Source organism: Tamandua tetradactyla, chromosome 1 (assembly GCF_023851605.1).
Source record: "Tamandua tetradactyla isolate mTamTet1 chromosome 1, mTamTet1.pri, whole genome shotgun sequence".
NCBI classification, from domain to species: domain Eukaryota; kingdom Metazoa; phylum Chordata; class Mammalia; order Pilosa; family Myrmecophagidae; genus Tamandua; species Tamandua tetradactyla.
Genome location: NC_135327.1, coordinates 121746624 through 121754988, shown reverse-complemented (window position 1 = coordinate 121754988; position 8365 = coordinate 121746624). Strand labels below are relative to the sequence as shown.

The 8365-nt window shown below is 42.4% G+C and overlaps 1 long non-coding RNA gene across 1 annotated transcript; it reads left to right on the top strand.

The window, feature by feature from the left end:
* Window positions 1-611: 611 nt before the first annotated feature.
* On the top strand, window positions 612-1155 carry LOC143686306 (uncharacterized). Its single transcript, XR_013177020.1, has 2 exons — window positions 612-749; window positions 980-1155. It is a non-coding gene; the product is annotated as an uncharacterized LOC143686306 (long non-coding RNA).
* The last annotated feature ends 7210 nt before the right edge of the window (window positions 1156-8365 follow it).

The following is an 8365-nucleotide window of genomic DNA, read 5'->3' as shown; positions in this document are numbered from 1 at the left end:
AAATACCGCAATCAGAGAGAAGAGGAGGACTTTGACATCTACAAGGGATGGAGGCAGTGGAGGTAAGGTTGGGAGACCGATAAGGAGGCCATTATCTCCCGGCTTCATCTCCCAGCTCACTCCTACCTCGTCCCTTTTTCTCCAGTGAAGTACTTCTCTTGTCTCTCTTTAATTATCTTTTCACACTCCAGCCCGTGACCACCTTTTCAAAAATCAAACTGTCCTCCTTATTTCTTCGAAATCTCTCTGCAAGGTACACTTCAACCATAAGCTTTGAGAGGTTAATTAAATCATCAGATCCTTGAGGCAGAAGATGTGAAGCAGTAATTAAAATTGTTTCCTAAGTTTACCTGATCAACACACCCACCTGGGGTGTCTGATTAAACTATTGTATTTAATATGTTTTAGATTTTTTTAGACTATAAATTGGTGGGCTCTACCCAAACCCACTGCATCAGTGTTCTCCAGAGTAGAGGTATAGTAATGTGTCTTCTAAAAGAAAGTGCCCTAGATGCAAGTTATGATCAGGCAGTTTGAAAAACGATATTAAGGAGTAGCCTGCAGCTGGTGATGTCATAAGAGGGGCTTCCAGGAAGAATACTTACAGTATTGCGTTGCCATCACACAGTAATATGCTATCCATTTCTATAGCGCACAACTAGAGGCGAAGCAGAGACCTATATAGGAAAAAAGACCCCATTTTGATGTAGTATTTGAAGTTTGGCTGGAAGTAAAACAAGAGAATAACGGTAACTCCCTCCACCCCCCCACCCCCCCAATATCTGCCCGCCCTGGCACGCTCCGATGGGGCCTAGTGCTCGTCAGAGACCTGTGAGCCCTGTCACTTTTCCTCTCTTGCTGATCCAGCATTGCCCTGCTAAATAGGCAGGTTTTCTTTTTTCAAATGACTGTCTTCTTTCAGTCAGTACCCTTATCTGAGTTTCCAACAGAAACAAAATAACACGCAGTCTCTTTGCAGAACTCCCCATGCCTGCAAGTTCTTATGGTCTCAGCATAGGAGGGCGAAGAGTATTATTTATTCAAGGCCCAGGCATGGAGTGACTTGCCTCATGCTACAAACACTCTCATTCTGTCCCACAGTGGATGGTCCTGAGGACGTCTAATTTGCTTTCCAAATGCAACTGAAAAAGTAAAGGTTGTGTTTTGTCTTAATTTCTTTCTTACACTGAAAGTATTATGAACAGAAAAAAAGTTTACAGAAAGACACAAACAATTCAGAAGAGATGAGATTATAGAGAAGGCAGAATGTAGAAACTCCAGGAGTGTATATATCGTAAGGGCAGGGACAAAAGGGCTTAATTCTCCCTATTGAACATAAGGGAAGAGGACTTCCTTTACCTCCTATCTTTCTTTGCATTTACATTAGAAAATCTGTAATTGAACTTAATTAGTCCTTTTAAAATGTATGCAAATTTAAGATGTAAAAGGTTGTAAGAGGCTCTTACAAATTTTACCAGACAAGAAGGTCTCAGTTTCTTTGTAATTTAATCAAGGAAATCACCCCTATCTTCCAGTATCCTGGGAAAGAATTAGCATAATTTCTGGGAAGGGGAGGACTTGGGGGAACTCTAGCCCCAGATTTTAAATCTCCTGAAATATCTTGGATGTAACTGGTTGAATCCCCTTAAGGGTGAGCTCTCTTTCTGTCTTTTAATCTCTTTATGGATTGCCTGTGATGTTTCAGTGTTCAATGATTATTCAATAATAGTTTGGGGGGTTTTTTTGCCCCTTCTATTCTACCTTTACGAATAGGTTTTCTGGGTTGGACAGTGGTTTTGTTTTCATTTGTGTTTTCCCAACAATATATATGTACAAATTTTAGGCAGTTTTGAATATGTATGCAACAGAGAAGGAAATAAGGTATTAGAAATAATACTGAAAGGGAGAAAATTGGTATGCTTTTGGATAATATCATCTATCACAACATAACCCCTAACCATTATTAAACATTCCATATCTGGAAATATTAGTTTAGAAGATAGACTATGCTATACATTCTCTCTTATTACATCTCTCTAGTAAAGCAAGTGTAATATTTGATTATGATGTGTGAAAAGCAGCCATATAGCTTGATTTTAAAAGATACAGTAAGAATAAAATTAAGTTCAGCTTTCACACAAGATGGCACAGGAAAGGGCTGCAGGACAACTCAAACTGGTCTTGCAGGCAGGGAAAGGAGAGAGCCTCTGACACAGCCTAGAACTGGCACCAAATAGGTAGAAACAAGTTTAAGTAAGTAACGGCCAGGGTCACTGAAATGTTAAGCGCAATCAAAAGCAGGAACCTTTGATGGGAAATTTGAATTAGCTAGACTATCTGGATAGGCTGTAACCTCTGGAGTATCCAATCAGTGGAGAAACAGGGGAGGGGACTGCATGCTAGGCTTAGGGAATAAATACTGCTGCTTTTGGCTGATTGGGGCACCAGCCAACATTTTTTTCGATCGAGCACACATTCTAGCAAGATCATGAATAAATTCTTTTCTTCTCTGCAATTGGATGAGTGTTTGTTCTCTTTCAGGTATGGCTTTCTTTCTAACAACTTTGGGGGCTCCTCTGGGACCCCAGGCTACAGACAAGGACCCCCGGGGAGGACACAGGGAAGGCGTGTCCCGCTGATTGAGTGGTCTCAGACTCCACCATTGGGGGCCCACTTCCAAAAGCCAGAAGCCCCAAGACCAGGCACTTGGATGTGCCAGTTGTGAATGAGAAAAAGGGGAGGGAAAATCTGGCTCACAGTAGCCAGGCAACTCTGTGCATGGACCAAAGTAAGAGAAAGACTATTAAGTACTGCCTTGGTTGGGAAGAATTCTGATGAGCCTGGAGTTGGGTAAGCAAGAGCTGAGCCCCCGTCTGCAGTTCCCTTCTCCCTTGAGGGAAAGGGCTGGAGCTGGATGAAGCAAAACAGTGCTGAGAGAAAGGAACCCAGGAAAGACACAGAATGGGTGGAGGCAGTTGGCCAGCTGGGGAAAAGGGGAAGGGAGTACCTACCGAGTCCCCTGGGAACATTCCCCTGGATGGTCCATAGGGAGAATGTTGAAACATTAAACAGAAAATGATCTGACCAAGGAAAAGAACAAAAAAAAATGTACATTTGGACAAAAAAAAGCATTGTGCCACCCGAAGTATTCTGGCCAAGATACGGGGCCGATGAGGATCAGCTTTGTGCAGACCTTTATTTGTTATTTGCTTTGTGTTAAGGAAAAGAACCCTTTCTTCAAAGAAGAGTCTGATCATGCCATGTACTGGCTAAAGGGAAGGAGGACCCCTCTTTCTCTTGTAAAGGTCAAAATCCTAGAGCCAGAGGCTAAATCTTGAGAAACTAAAGCCTGGGATCCTTTATTGAGACTTCCCCTGCCCTACACTTCTCCCCTGGGACAGGGGCTTTTGGACCATGAAGGCCCAAATGAATTAACATGCATTCCACAACCCCACAAGCTGGTCCCTTCCCCAACCTGTTGGGGTCTGGATGGTGGGCATGATCCGAGACTACCCCCATAGAAAGCCAACAAGAGTGATATGGGATCTCTATAAAGAGAACCACTGCCAGTTGGGACTGAAAGGGGCAGAAACGGGACAGTGTGAAGGTAAAATACCTTCAGGGGCAGAACTCTGGAAGCTCAAGTCTAAAGTCAAGAAACTTGAGGCCAGGAGAGTAGACCCACTTAAGTACTTGGAGAGGGTAAGTTTGCCCCAAAGGCAAAGGATGGTCCTTCCACTTTGATGCAGTGAAACAGTGGTGCCATCTCACGCCTTGGAGAAGATGGAACACATTCCTCAGAGACTGGGGAGAGCCTGGTTGCCACCACATGAAGGGGTTGAGCATGTGCCTTGGAGATGGCTGCAAGCCTGGGTGTGGCCACGAGGCTTAGAGAAGGTAGAGCCAAGAAAAAGATGGTCTCCCCAGTGTCCCTCAAGGTTGCCTTTGGAGAGGAGTGGGCCACAGTATAGGCCCTTGGAAAAGATGGGACTGCTGCTTTCTAAAGCCCAGAAGATAAGTAACTCTCAAGACTTTGAAATCTAATGGAGTTTGCCCTACAGGTTTTCCAAACTGCTTGGGTCCAGTGACCCCTGTGTTCCGTCCAATTTTTCCCTATGGAAATGGGCATTTGTAACCTATGACTGTTCCTCCTTTGTATGTTGGCAGCAGATAACTTGTTCTGAGTTTTACAGGTCCAGAGCCAGAGGAGAATTTTGCCTTAGGACAGCCCATGCCAGTAGCTGACTTTGCAAAGGCCCTCTTCCTTAAGAAGTATGTGCTGGCTTTGTCCTCTACTCTGTCATCCCTCAAGCACCTTGGCTTGCTAGACCAGACCCCACATCTTGAATTTGTTGTCCATCAACACGAACCCAGCAGGTAGGTCCTCATCAAATCGTGAAGAGAATCCAAACTCCACCTGGCCTGGGAAAGACCCTATCAAGTTCTGTTGCCCACTGAGATGGCTGTCAGGATTGCAAAGAAAGGCTGGACTCACTACACCTGAGTGAAAGGACCAGTACCTGAGTCAGACAATAAGTACCCAACAATGCAATCTGATTCCTGGGAAATAACTCCAACTTCGGGCCCTTTAAAAATTGTGTTAAAGAGATAATAGTTGAGAGGGTAGACGGGATTTTTGGATCTGGGGGTTCTGATTTTAATCTAGCATAGTAAAAGAAGAGTCGTACCCAAGGAAGACAAATGAGGGATCTGAGGCTCAATTTAAAAATGAGAATAATTATACTAGTCATACATTCCAAATTGGGGATGCCACTGTCAAATTGGTAGTGAATGTAACCGAAGGTTTAGAATCCCAAACTGTGCAGTTTGATGCTTGCCAAGAAATAGACTGTGGAAATTTAATGAGTTAATAGCAATTGATTTGGGAAAACAAGTACCTGTGTCCCGAGCCAGTAAGTGATCCCAAACCTTCCCCTTGGTCACAGGGGCCTTGCCGCTCCTGGGCTTGTGTGTGGTGTACTACATCATATAAAATATAAGGGGTGGACCGCAGCTGGTGGTTGGAGTTCACAAATATGGCAGGACCTCCAAGATAAAATAACCTTTTACAAAGGAAATCCCCCACCAGACTGCCAAGACCACCAGTGTAACACTGTACTGGTGATGAGCAAACAGGAAAACAAAATCAATATCACTCAGGGAGAAGAATTCAGCTTGGGCTCAAACAGGTGTACCTTCCCTGATTGAGTACATAGAATGGGGGTAGACATTACTGGGAGGAACCTTCTGGGAAGGCTCAGGATGCAAGTTCCCTCCTGGATACCAACAAAGCCCTCTCCAATTAACTCTTCAATAGTACCTAAGGACACCCAGCTGGAAGTTAATCCCCCGATACCGAATGAAGATGTCAGGGTGGTCAGGCCAAAAAAGTTGAAGCAAACTACAGAAATAGAAACAGGGTACAGAGATACAAATGCCTGGGTGGAATGTATTAAATATACACTCCACAGTCTAGACAAAAGCAACTGTGATGCTTATGCAACAAGCTGACCCACTGCCTCCATCATGATAGGTATGGAAAAACATGAAAAGGAGTTCAAACACATGGTACTCCTCTTTCAGAATACTACTCCTGGTAGTATGTTGTCCTCTCTTTTCCCTCCAGGCAGGGTGGAAAATTCAAGGCTATACTAGCTTCCTGCCTCGATCCAGGAAATCATTCCACCTGCCTCTCTAGGTGAGGAAAAGGGCTTCAGGACCTTGGGGCTTATATACCCAAGCACAGGATGTGGCTGAGCACTGGCAATTTCTCCAGTTTAACCATATCCCAAACAGACCTTTGGTGGTATTGTGGAAAGGGCATCCTCTGACCAGTTTTACCTAAGAAGTGGAAGGGGACCTGTGCTCTGGTCCAGTTGGCCATCCCATTCACCCTGGCATTTGAAAAGTAGGAAGAAGTTCTAACCCAGGGAGCAAGAAAGAAAGAAGCTTACTTGGTTCTGTCAATGATCAAATTTATTTAGACAGTATAGGGGTACCACGGGAAATCCTGGATGAGTTTAAGGCTAAGAATCAGTAGCTGCAGGATTTAAGTCATCCTTATTCTGGTGGGCCACCATCAACAAAAATGTGAATTCGATTAATCAGCAAAGATCTATCAATTACACTACACCAAGGATGCAGAGTTAAGGGCATAGCAAAACAGTTGGATGCTACTAGCCAGATGACATGGGAGAATAGGATGGCCCTAGACATGATGCTAGCTGAAAAGGGAGGTGTTAATGTTATGGTCAAGGGTAGTTGTTGCATATTTATCCCCAATAATACAGTCACCATCACCAAAGCTTTACAATGCCTAATGGCATTATCTTAAGAATTGGTGAAAAACTCAGGCATTGGCAACCACCTCACAGGATCCTTAGAAAGCCAGTTTGGGAAATGAAAAGGGGTGGCACTGTCCATGTTGACTTCTCTAATCATTGTAGCTGAGGTGCTCACAGCACTTGGGTGCTGCATTATCCCATGTGCCCAAGGGTTAGTTCAGAGGCTGCCTTAACCAAGTAAATGCCTATTTAGTAGGCATAAATGGAAGATCCTTATTTATGATGAGGAGTGTGAAAATGTTCTTATCAAGTTTGAAGAAAGTAAAATGTGAAAACTAAAAAGAGTTCAAAAAGAAAAAGAGGAGATTTGTAAGAATAAAATTAAGTTTAACGTTCACACAAGATGGTGAAGAAAGGGCTGCAGGACAGCTCAAACCAGTCTTGCAGGCAGGGAAAGGAGAGCGCCTCTAACGCAAGCCTAGGATTGGTGCCAAATAGGTAGAAACGAATTTAAATAAGTAACGGCCAGGGTCACTGAAATGTAAACACGTAATCAAAAGTGGGAACCTTTGGTGGGAAATTTGAATTAGACTATTTGAATATGCTATAACCTCTGGAGTATCCAATCAGTGGAGAAATCAGGGAATAAATACTACTGCTTTTGGTTGCTCGGGGCACCAACCATTATTTTTATTCTTTTTTGTGTGTGTTTTGGTTGAGTCATGAATAAATTCTTTTCTTCTCCACAATCGGATGAACATTTGTCCTCTTTCAGGAATGGCTTTCTTTCCAATAATACTTATGAAAAAGCTCATAAGCAAAACTACAACAAAGGAATTAGAATTTAAGGATGATTTTGGTTACTGAATTATTATACAGATATTTCTTTTTATTTTCTGGGATATTAGAGTAGACAGTATAATTGATAAATTAAGATTTTTAAGGGATGATTTTGATTACTGAATCATTATATAGATATTCCTGGTTTTCTTTCCAGCATATTAGATAGAGGGAAATTCCTAAAATCTCTCAATTACAATCCATCTGACTTCTGATAACAACTATATAGTCTTTCTCTTCTGTCCCTATGATTAGGAATAGCGTGTGACTAACCTTCATTTGTACCCAGTTATGCAGTTTTTCAACTTTAGAGTCTTGTAATCACTAAAGACAGCCCCTAGCCTTGGGACAGCCCAGAACTAACCCACCCCAAGTCCAAAGTTATCTTAATTACTGAGACTGGATCTAACCAAAGTGGGCTAGTCTGAAAAGCACAGAGGCTGAGACTTTAACCTACAAGTCGCCTAGACCTCATTCTGCATTTCTTTTCCTACATTCTGTGACTAAGCATGTCATCAATCTGCGCATGCTCAATAATCAGATCACCTCTAACTACATCACCTGGGGCCACATTGTGCTCATTATCCTAAACCCTGCCCATCTTTTTCTCTAGTAAAACTATCAGAATTACTGGAGTTCTGGGAGACAGATTTGGGCCACTGTCCTACTACACACATGGTAATAAATTCTTTCTTTGAAACCCCAGTGTCTCAGGAATTGGTTATTGAGCATGTCAGACAAAAGATTCCACAGCGTTTGTGCTATAAAAACAGTGGGAAATATCTAATATCTCTGAATTATAATCCTGCTACCTTGATCTCTGATAATGATTATATAACCTTTATTTTGTGATTGTAAAAACCTTGTGACTAACCTTCAATTGTACCCAGTTTTTACAGTTTTGACTTCAGGGGCTATCTTTAGTTTTCACAAGACTCTAATGTTTATTGGTGAAGGATTTTGGGTAAGCCCAGAACTAACCAACCCCAAGTCCAAAATTATCTTGATAACCGAGACTATATCTAACCAAAATGGGTCCATCTGACATGCACAGTGCCTTAGACATTATCTGTAACTCACCTGTACCTCATTATAACTCTAAAAATCAAGCCCATCATCATATTAAGGCTGCCATTTTCTTATATACTCTTTGTGACTAAGCATGTAATCTGCGCATGCTCAAAAATCAAATCTAATTACATCATCTGGAGTCATTGTGTTCATTATCCTATAAAATCTGC